This window comes from Esox lucius, chromosome 7 (assembly GCF_011004845.1).
Source record: "Esox lucius isolate fEsoLuc1 chromosome 7, fEsoLuc1.pri, whole genome shotgun sequence".
Taxonomy (NCBI): Eukaryota; Metazoa; Chordata; class Actinopteri; order Esociformes; family Esocidae; genus Esox; species Esox lucius.
In genome coordinates, this window is record NC_047575.1 from 44,413,491 (window position 1) to 44,425,196 (window position 11,706).

Here is an 11,706-nt window from a genome sequence, read left to right on the forward strand (position 1 = left end):
ACGGGAGGAGAGGAACGTTGGGGAACGCGGGAGGAGGAGAGGCACGTTGGAGAACGTGGAGAGGAGGAGGGTTGAAGGAACAGGGATGCAGCTACAGTATATCCATTTTATATTTCTGGAAACCACTCCTGGAAACTCAGGGGGAATAGCCCCCACGTGATTGTGTTGGGTCCTGTCACATCGAGCCAGTAAAAAGTTGGAAATTGAGATACAGACTCAAGAACGAGCAGTTAATGGTGGTTATCAATCATGACTGGAAGGTATTCTGCAGATACACATTTGAGTTTAAAATGTTTTAGTTCTTTATACCCAGGTTCCACTCCAGTGACATAATGTTCAGGAGGCTTTTTATTTCTTTTGATGTCTCCTACCGACTGAAAAAGTCGTTAGAAAACAAACCCAAGATTTTTTTCTTCTAGTGAGCCCATAAAAGACTGAATGTGATTGACAAATGCCTGTCACCACAGTGGGTGGTTGTGTTTGGTGCAGGGTGGGAGGTGGTGTGTTGCATGGGAGGCTGTCCACAGCCTGCTCCGTGCCCCCAGTGAGCTGTCAGTGGCTGAGGTGTTGAAGAAACAGCCAGTCATTGTGAAGTGCTGCGGTGTTGGAGAGGAAGTGCCAGGCCGGAGGAGGAGGGCAAGGCGGAGGGCCAGGAAGGGTAATGAAGGTGTAATTTTGTGAACCATCTGTGAGGTGCCTGGAGGGCTTCCTCTCCGGAATTCCCCCTCTGGAGGGGGACAGGTGCTGGAGGCGGGGTAGGAGAGCCTGGGGTGCGAGGAGGGACCGAGCCGGGGCTAAGCAAGCCTGTGTGGAGTGTAGAGTCAAGGGAAGAACCTGTTGGGCAAGGGGCGGGGATGGCCAGAGGTCCACCCCATTCAGGCTGGATGTGTAAGAGAGATGAGAGGTTTTGTCAGTGAGAGAGTTTGGGCTGTGGTTCTTTGTTGCTGATCCTCTCCCTAGGTTGAGGGTGAGTGTCGAGGCCCAGGGCAGGGGCCTAATTGGCAGTGACCTCACATGAAAAGGGGGCATTTTTCGTATCCCCCTCTCACATGGAGGGGTATGAGGGGGAGCCCCAACTGTCCTTTTCCTCTCCTTGATGTGGGGGATAAAGATGGGAAATGGGAGAGGTCCTAATCTTAAGTGGTTAAGCTGGAGTCTTTGAGTGGCCTTTAACAGTCTTAAATTAGGCCAAATTACAAAAAAAACACGAAGGAGAGAGAGCATTATTATCCACAGACACGGCTCTGTTCTCATGTACTGCTCCTACTGCTGTTCTAGGCGTGTTGAATGGTGTTTGTTTTCATTTAGCTGTACTTTTTGTAAAGATAATATATGTTACACACAGAGGGTGTGTTACTTTACTTCCTCAATGTTTAGACTAGGGATATTCCTTGTTAACGCGGATCCTACTTTTTCAGGAACTTTAGTCCACTAGACAAAAAGATCGGGAGATTCCTGAAGCTTCTGTGTACGTTCAGATCACGTTCTGTCCATGTGTATCTTCTCTCTTCACAAATTATAAGCCACAGGCAACTGGTGCTTGTTTAATAAAGTTTAGGTCAAAGTTGAATCAATGTATTTTCTGACTATTTAACAATACAGAACCAAATGGAATTGCTTAGTATAATATTCCTCGTCAGGATTGGGGGATTGATCCGTAAAATACAGAGGTAACACCGGATCCAGTGAGCACAGGAGTGCAGACTAGGGCCAAGATTAATTTTTCAGCACGACAACGACCTGAAGTACACAGGCAAGAAGACAAAGCTGGAGTGGCTTCGAGACAAGTGGCCCAGCCAAAGCCCGGACTTGAACCTCACTGAACATCTGTGGGGAGTACTGAAGATTGCAATTCACTGACACTCCCCATCCAATCTGACAGAGCTTGAGAGGATCTGCGCGGAAGAATTGGAGGAACTGCCCAAAATCCTGTCGTACAAAGCTGGTAGAGGCATACCAGAGATGGACTTGAAGCTGTGATAGCTGCCACAGTTGCTTTCACAAAGTACTGATTAAAGGTTCTGAATTCTCATGTATCTGAGATATTTCAGGTGTCTATTTTAATAAATTGGCACAAACCCTTTTTCGTTTTGTCATTATGGTTGTATTGTGTGTTGATTGATGTGGAAAAAAGTAAGTAATCATTTGTATATGTGGAGAAAGTCATAGGGACTGAATACTTTCCTAAGCCACTGTATATTTCATATTGCTGATCTTATGACCATGTGAGGAAATAATCCTTCTATAAGCACGTCCTGGATGGATAACAGCACTAACTTTCCGACAGCATTCTGTAGTTTTTTTTTCTTGTTGCCGAAACCCAAATTGCCTGGTTGCTATCTCTGAGGTGAGGTAGGTGTAGGAGCTTGCTGGCAAGGTTAATGCTTGTTTTTAATCCATTTGTGTGTGTCCCCACCTCCCCACTACTCCCCCCCCCCCCACCTCCCACCACTCCCCTCCCCACCTCCCCACTTCCCCCTAAATGTGCACGGCGGCGGCTGGCTCCTTCCTGCTTTGAAATGCTCAAGTCAAGCGTGCTGGCTCTCTCACTGTTAATGGGTTTAAGAGGCTCTCCTGAACCGCCCGGGCTTCCTTAATAATGGCTCCTTCCGCTGCCTCTGTCCTGGCCGGGGAATGTGGCAGGTGGTTGGGCTGGGCAGACTTTTGTCTGTCTTTTTTTTCCCTCTCTCCTTTTTGGACAGGACAGAACAAGGCCTTTAAACCCCAGGCATCAACCCCTGCTTTAGCCAGAGTGTGCGTGCCTCTATAACCTGTCCTGTTATCTGCAGGTTCAGCTGTGGAAGACGACGAGAGGTGTCTCATTTAATGGAGACTCCTCTGTGTTGTGACTGTTGCTTGTGCCTGCATGTGTACAGACTAAAGTTTTGTGTGGAAAAACGCTCTTATCTTTGAAACAAGATATTTAGAGTGCACGATAGGTTTCTTGTTGTTTTCCTTGTACTTGCCTGTAGTTGAGGACTGGTAATGAGCCCACTCACTGCTAGTGGTCTCTGAATATGTTGTCTCCTGGGGCTGGAAAGAGACATTCCCCCGGAGCACAGGTTGTTGTTTTCCCAGAGAAAGGGACCGTGTTCATCTACAGAGGCACAGATTTCCTCTAATCTGGCATGCCTCACATTCCCAATTTCCTACACTGATCCGTGACTTTTCCACACTGATACTGCTATGGTCAGGGCCTCAGGCCTCCCTCCCTCCCTTCCTGAATAACTGCCTCCTTCCCTCCCTCCCTCCCTCCCTCCCTGAATAACTCCCTCCCTCCCTGAATAATTTCCTCCCTCCCTCCCTGAATAACTCCCTCCCTCCCTCCCTGAATATCTGCCTCCCTCCCTGAATAACTCCCTCCCTCCCTCCCTCCCTCCCTGAATATCTGCCTCCCTCCCTGAATAACTCCCTCCCTCCCTCCCTGAATAACTCCCTCCCTCCCTGAATAACTCCCTCCCTCCCTCCCTCCCTGAATAACTGCCTCCATCCCTCCCTGAATAACTGCCCCCATCCCTCCCTCCCTGAATAACTGCCTCCATCCCTCCCTGAATAACTGCCTCCATCCCTCCCTGAATAACTGCCTCCATCCCTCCTTGAATAACTGCCTCCACTCCTCCCTGAATAACTGCCTCCATCCCTCCCTGAATAACTGCCTCCATCCCTCCCTCCCTGAATAACTGCCTCTCTCCCTCCCTGAATAACTGCCTCCCTCCCACCCTAAATAACTCCTCCCTCCCTCCCTGAATAACTGCCTCCCTCCCTACCTCCCTAAATAATTCCTCCCTCCCTCCCTGAATAACTGCCTCCCTCCCTGAATAACTGCCTGTCTGTCTGAATAACTGTCTGTCTGCCTGAATAACTGTCTGTCTGTCTGAATAACTGTCTGCCTGTTGATCTGTCTGTCTACCTGCATGTCTACTGGCTCATTCAGAGTTGGCCTCAGCTAACCACAGCCCTGAACATACCTCCCATATGCCCCACAAGATGAGGAATTTCTGCTTTCCCACTGATGATGTGCTTTCCCATCTACTGCTAGTAGGTTGGTTCCTTTGTTTATTTGTCTAAACAGATTTTTTCAAAGATATAATTCAGTCCACAACAATATTCCCACTGCTCCGCTGATAAAAACAAATAAATGATGTGTTCTCCGCTCATCACAACCCCCATAGTGGTTCCTATTCGTTGACTTTCTTCCTATGGTCTGAGAGAACACAATGGTTCTTTGGTCAAGAGCATGACAGGGTGTCCCTGGTAGTGGAGCGTGAGGGTTTTTGTCTGGTGGCTCTCCTCCTTCACGCCATGACTCTTCATGCATCGGCGCCTGGGGATGGAATGTGGCAGCACAGAGTGCTGCGATGATGGAGACGCCGGTCCCAAATGGCTCCCTACAGTGGACCACTTTTCTGCATGGGTTCTGGTCAACACACAGCACTAGATAGGCAACAGGTTGTGGTCCAGGGCGCAGGCCAATTTGGCTAATATATGCATGGGTTTGAAGAGCGACAAAGACACCCAGAAAACTGATGCGCAAGCCGAGTGAAACCGCAAGACCTCCTGAACGTCCTCCAGGGCATTTCACTGGGGATGCTACAGCCGTAGCCCTCAGCCAGTTGCCTGGGAGTACGCTCTGTCTTCACGTGCAACGGGCAGCAGCAACCACAGCTCCCAGGTGATTATTAAAGTACGTGGGTGGAGGAGGGAGGTGCCCCCGGATATTTGTCCAAAGTTCCTCTCTGGGCTGCTAATTGCTGTTTTGCCTGTACATGAGTATAGCTGTTCAGAGCTCAGATCGGCTACGCTCTCGCTGACCTGGGGGTATTTAGCGAGGATGCCAGTCGCATCGGTCTTGCTGCCCACATGAGCTCGGCCTGAGCAGAGGATAAGGGTGGAGAGGAGGAGCCTAACGGAGCGCCACCATCTGGCCCAACTTTGAAGTCCGTCGAAACAACATTTGCACTCCTAGGTTGAAATGGGACCCAGCTGCACCTGCTTTCTGCGCCAGAGGGCCAGTACACACCACACTGCCTACAAATACAGGCCCACGCATAGACACACACACACGCGCTCACGGACAGAGCCCAGTGTGGCTCATTGCCCACTTCATCAGATGGTAAATAGAAGGTAGCGGAAGCATGGGAACACTCTATCAGCACAGTATCTCCAGTCCTGTTTACTCGGCCGGTCTTTATCTGCCACGAGTGCAGCCCGGTCACATAAACATGTCCCTGGAGTGGTGCACCCTGGGATAGCTCCGGAAGCCACGTGAACGTCGGAGATCCGCTCCCTGCTCAGTATCCTGGACATGGAGTCGTACGCGCGCGTGTCCTTCACAAGGAAAATGCACTGGCCAACGGTGCTTTTTAGTGTCTAAAACATCATCTGTATTATGATGGAAAGTACGTTTAGTCACCATATTGAATGCAAACATATTCAGACTCACTGCAGCTTAGAAACAGCCTGACCGGACACTTTTTGCCAAACACAGGCTTGTAAACACAAATACCCAAACAGGGAATCATGTCGCTGCAGCTTAAAATATGAATACGTTGTCGAGGGGCTTAGTTGTTTGACCAAACATTAGAATGGGGGAAGATGTGTGATATAAGTGACTTTGACCATGGTATGACTGTTGGTGACAGACGTGGTGGTTCCAGCATTTCAGAAATGACTGACCTCCTGGGATCCTCACGCACCACAGTCTCTAAACTTTAACTGAGAATTTAATGATTAACAGAAGACATTTGGCAATCCTGGGGGCAAAAAATGTCCAAGAAGTCCAAGAATGTCCAGACTTTTTCAAACCGACCGAAAGGCCACAAAAGCTCAAATAACCCCTCTTTACAATAGCGTTGTGCTTACAGGAATGTCTGAATGCACAACGTGTCGAACCTTTAAGTGGATGGAAGCAAAGGGGTGTCTTACCCGATACCAGATATTGGTACCTAATAAAGTGGCAAGGCGAGTGTATGTAATGAGAACTGTAATTCAGTCTTTAGTCAATGGCACAATATGACCTTGATCAGGCAGGCATTACTTTCAGGCCTTAACCGACATTACGAAAACATAATTTCTGTGGTTAGGGTTTTTCTCTTTCCTATCTTTCATCTTGAATGAAGAACAGACCTCTTGGCTAATCACGACGTCCTCCAGTGAATTAAACATATTAGGAGAGGAATAAACAGAGAGTTCCGATGCCCGGGGATAACTCCCAGGACGAGCCTTGCTGATTGAAAGGAATGATACCAGCATCTCTCTTTGACCCAGCCGGCTTCTCCCCTGTCATCCCCTCCAGATGAGGGTAACAAGCTCAAACCTAGCTTGCCTCCCCCACCCCGGAATGACAAGGCCCCGGCGTAACCATCAGTAAATAAAAAGTGGCAGTGAAATTAACTGCGGGACAGGTCCAACAGGAATCCCTCATGGCACTTCCTGCCACTCAGGGGCCCTAAACAAGCCCATATCCCACGGCAACAGGCCGGGGTCACGGCGGCCAGGCTACCCGCTGCTGCGTAGGCCAGGCCACCGGGGGGCAGGAGGGGCAGGAGGGGCTCTAATGTTCCAGCTGGGTGGACCTCCTAAAGCCATTGCCGGTAGTTAAAGTCTGCATGGACGCCTGTCTGACTCACCGTGGCCGAGTGGAGGCCAGGACGCCTGTCTGACTCACTGTGGCCAAGTGGAGGCCACCACCTGTCTGACTCACCGTGGCCAAGTGGAGGCCAGGACGCCTGTCTGACTCACCGTGGCCAAGTGGAGGCCAGGACGCCTGTCTGACTCACCGTGGCCAAGTGGAGGCCAGGAAGCCTGTCTGACTCACTGTGGCCAAGTGGAGGCCAGGAAGCCTGTCTGACTCACCGTGGCCAAGTGGAGGCCAGGACGCCTGTCTGACTCACCGTGGCCAAGTGGAGGCCAGGACGCCTGTCTGACTCACCGTGGCCGAGTGGAGGCCAGGACGCCTGTCTGACTCACCGTGGCCAAGTGGAGGCCAGGACGCCTGTCTGACTCACCGTGGCCAAGTGGAGGCCAGGATGCCTGTCTGACTCACCGTGGCCAAGTGGAGGCCAGGACGCCTGTCTGACTCACCGTGGCCAAGTGGAGGCCACCACCTGTCTGACTCACCGTGGCCAAGTGGAGGCCAGGACGCCTGTCTGACTCACCGTGGCCAAGTGGAGGCCAGGACGCCTGTCTGACTCACCGTGGCCAAGTGGAGGCCAGGACGCCTGTCTGACTCACCGTGGCCAAGTGGAGGCCAGGACGCCTGTCTGACTCACCGTGGCCAAGTGGAGGCCGCCACCTGTGGTGCTGTGGAGCACAAAGCTATGAGGGGACGCTGTGAGACAGGCTCGAGAGATGGAGCTCAGCGGCGCAACGCCTGCAGACAATAATCACCCATGACCACCTAACACTCGTACGGATAAAATCCTGGCTCGTCCCGGGAGAGACAAAAGCCTTTCCCCGGCCGTGTGACGTGACCAGGAACTAGTTTTTGCCCGAGTTACACAGGTAGCCGGAAGCTGGAGTCTTCGTCAGGATAGGCTCCTATCTCGACAACCCAGTCAAATAACATGTTGTTAACTTTTCCAAACCGTGGTCTGAGCTCATTTGTGTTTCTGTCCACTACCCTCCTCTCGCCTTTCCCAGAGCTCGGTGCTTTTAGCGGGGCGTTCTGCCCTTGGTTTACTCCTGAAGCCCGTGAACTCCGGGAGCGTGTCTGGATCCCACACGGAGTGGTCTGGAGACAGACAGGCAGTGGGGAGGCTAACTGGCTAAGTGCTGCTAGGGAGGGGAGAGAGGTGAGGGGTAAATCTCAGTTGGACTGGGGGGGTGGGGGGGGGGGTGTGTGTTAGAAACCAGTGCTCTACATAAACACGCGTCCACCAGAGACTAGCTGGTGGCCAAACATGGACCTTATCCTGAACAAACAGAGAGAGACTGGCTGACTGACCGACCACGGAGATCTGCTGACAGGCTGCAGATACGGGGGTGATGTGGTAGACGTCGCTGTATCGCCACGCTGCACCGCTTCCAAATCAAATTTCCGCTGAGCGATATGCGCTTGTTTATATGCAAGAGTATCTGGATTATTAACATGCCCTTGAAATAATTTCCTGGCAGGCCTCTTGTAGTGACCACATATGCTCCCTGTGCTGTGGCGCGTCGTACAGAGCGAGATGTGACCATGAATCGGAATACTATTGGAGATTGAGGGAGTTTACTGATTTTCTTTCTCTCTAAATGACCCACTTTTTTGCTGTGGTTTTTTTTCCCCCTTCATTTGGAGTGAGGGAGGGATCGGCACTGACAGTATTTATAGCTTGGTGTTCTAACCAAAATGATCAGTGTACCACAAAATAACTTCCTCAGTCCTCACCGCAAAATAACAGGATGCCTTCAATTGTGTGTATTTATTAATTTAAGCAAGGGATCGCTAGCTTTATAAATAGCCATATTCCTGCTGCACTCCAAAGTCGCCTGTGTAAACTTCCTCTTTGGTGTCTTTTCTTTCTCTCGTCCCTCCTCCTTCTCTTCCCCCCCACACTGGGCTTGCTCCTCAGGGAATAATTAGAGTGGGTGAATGCAGTCCCAAGACAGCGTTGAGTTGTCCTCGAAGCCGAGCAAAGCACCCCCACCGCTCCTGCCCACTTGGCGTTACCGTCTGGCCTCCATTAAAGCGCGGTTCTGGTAGGTCAGGGGTCAGAGGTGAGAGGTCACAGTGTGTTAATGGGTAATGTGGGGGGTCCTTTCTGCTTGGTTGGTCATCATAACCATGTACTTCAACCTCTTCATATGCAGAGTATTTTTGACAACTCAAGCTACACTGTCAACAACCATTACAGCTGCATTGCATCAAGGGTAGTCTACAGACTACCAAGTGATTAAAGAGCCCATTACCAAAAGGGTGCTGGTTCAAATCCCAGAGCTGAGCAAAATCTACTGCTGTGCCGTTGAGCAAGTTATACTTAATTTCCCCTAAGTTTCTCTAGAAAGGTCTTCAAAATGATTAACATTTGATATTTATTGTTATGATTGACAAGCCCAGGAGCTATCAACTGAATTGATGTACATTAATGATATGTACTTGACAATTATATATTTACTAACAGTTTCAAATAAAATGCATGATAGTGATTTCATTGTACTGTACTTATACTGTTCAGTGACAATAAAGTTGAATCTAATCCACTCAAGGCCAGACCACAATAATTGAGGATGTGCATGTAAAATTATGGCAATGCTCAGCTCACAGAAGTACAAGGGCCCTTCTCTCTCTGCCTCTCTCCTCCCCTTGCCGCTCCAGCTCCAGGCCCGCTCCACATGGGGCCTCTGGGTCAATAAATCTCAGGGAGGAAATTTCAGCACAGGACAAAGCTCGTCCGGGAGAAGCCGAATATAATAGCAGACGCTCCACCTGGAGAAGCGGTTAGCCTGTGGCCCTCCAGCCCTCTCTCATTCCAGCTTCGACTCTGTACTTAGTTACCCCTGCTCAAATGCTAACAGAAGGAGACGTTGTCTTCCGACTGCAACAGTCTCCCGGAGCTTATGAGATTGTGTGTGTTTGTATGAATCAAAGACGTTTTCACAATGTAGATAAAGCTATTGTTGCAGCTCTAGTGTAGCATATCAACAACATGCTTGAGATTAGCAAATGTGAATGTCGGTGTGGGTTATTGAGAAGTTTGTTTGGATAGTTTTCTTGTTATGTAAGAGCCTATTCACATTAAGAGTTTCTGGGACAACGTTTAAATTTCAATAATAAGTAGAACTACATTTCTATTTGTTTTTTACAACAGGAATCTATCAGGGATTGGCAAAAGACCTCTTGACCTCGACAAAAACTCTGATCTATTGACCAAAGGGAGATTTACAGTGTCTTTGTATCTGTAAAAGATAAGGTCCTCAAACTCAAAAATGAATAAAACAGCCATTGCGTTAAGCTATCCAGAAGCTGCAATATAGTTTCAAGCGACGTAAAAGCAGCAGGGCACTGTCTTCAGGACCATTTTATCCAGTGCCTTGGACAGGATGAATTAGTCCAAATCTCAAACTCCAAATCAGTCAATGATGTTGACAGTATTTGATGAGGAAGTCAAATCACAACATTTTACATGTAACAAGGTGTTCTGTGCACCAATGTACAAGTACGACTTATTCTTATATCTGTAGCTAATGTCAGCTAAGCTAGCTAACATAGCTGAGCTTGCAAGTCAAATTTGAAACGAGGGAATATCAGTGCTGCTTTACTGTGCGGCACACAAATGTTAATACTGTTAGATAGCTAATGTTGCTATGTTTGTAACCAGCTAGCTAACACCTTCACTTGCAACTGACTTCTGCTGCAACTCCCATCTGCTGTGCACAGCGGATCACTAGCTCACCTTTATTTCTATCCCTGAATGTAGATGGGACATATCTTAGTTTTCGTAATCATTTCCATAGCGTTGGATTTACTCCAGCATGTTTGAGACATCCCGTGCAGGATTGTGGCTGTCAATCGCGGGAAAATCAAGGCACCTAATACAGTTCAGACACAAGTGTCCTCACACTTGCAAAAATCAGAAGGGCTCTATCAGAGATGTGATGCACACCAACAAAATAATCTAGTGTATCGAGCCTTCTTCGATAGCTCTTAGAAAATGTAGCACAATGTAAACAAGCCCTAAGTGTTCAAACCAAGCGTGCCGCACAAGCCCTGAAAAGTGAAGCCAAAACGTCTCGATCGCCCCCTGGTGAGTGGTCCTAGAATAGGTCATAAACTCCGCCTCCCCATGTTATTCAATGGGACGCGAGACCAACTAAACAATTAAATTACCCTTCAAATATCTTTTTTCCGAAGCTGGTTTCTGTCATTTACTGTAGTTTGTATCACGCTAATGTAAATTCAAGAGTTTGTTTTTAAAATAAATAGGTTTTTAGTTAGTTATTTAATGCTCTTAAAACGGTGGTGTGACGTCGTGATTGACAGCTGTGATTGACAGCTATCTGAGCCGAGGAGCCACTGAAGCGCCAACAGGCTTTTTTCGCGATCTTCGGAGGACTAAGGAGATTGGAGCTTTAAATTTAATCTCTAAATTTCTATAATTGATATAATTTCACACGGACATAATGGGTTGTTCTGCAGTAGATTGTACTAACCGATCTGGCATTTCCAATCGATCTTTGAATTTTTTTCGATAAGTTAAATTTATAAGCTATTTAATTAGTAAATAAATGTAATGGGCTAGCTAACGTTAGCTAAAAGACAACAAGCCTCGTTAATAGCCATGTTAATAGCTAGCAGGTGATCGTTAGCTAGAAGTTACCAATTATTTTTGTATTAGGCCTATTCTAAATTAAGGTTAAACATGATGTAAGTTAGGCTATAACATATCGTCTAGGTTTAACAAGCAAAGGTTGTACTGTACTTGGACTTGATTGAACTCTGTTTAAATGTGTGGTTAGCAGGCTACTTGTATTTACCTTATTTTAATGAGGTTGGAGTGGAACGGAGCAGACAGAGTTCACAGGAGCAGGACTCCACTTCCAAAACAGTGCAGCGTGTGCTTGCGATTGATTACAGTATGCGCATTCTGCGAGGGAGAGTGAGGGTGGGGCACAGGGGTGTGGCCGTTGATTTCGCGGCTTTACGGCTTTACTTCCTGCTCGCTACTGCGCATAACTACTGCGCAGAACTGGTCCCAAGATCGCTATCTGCGCAGACGCAAGTCC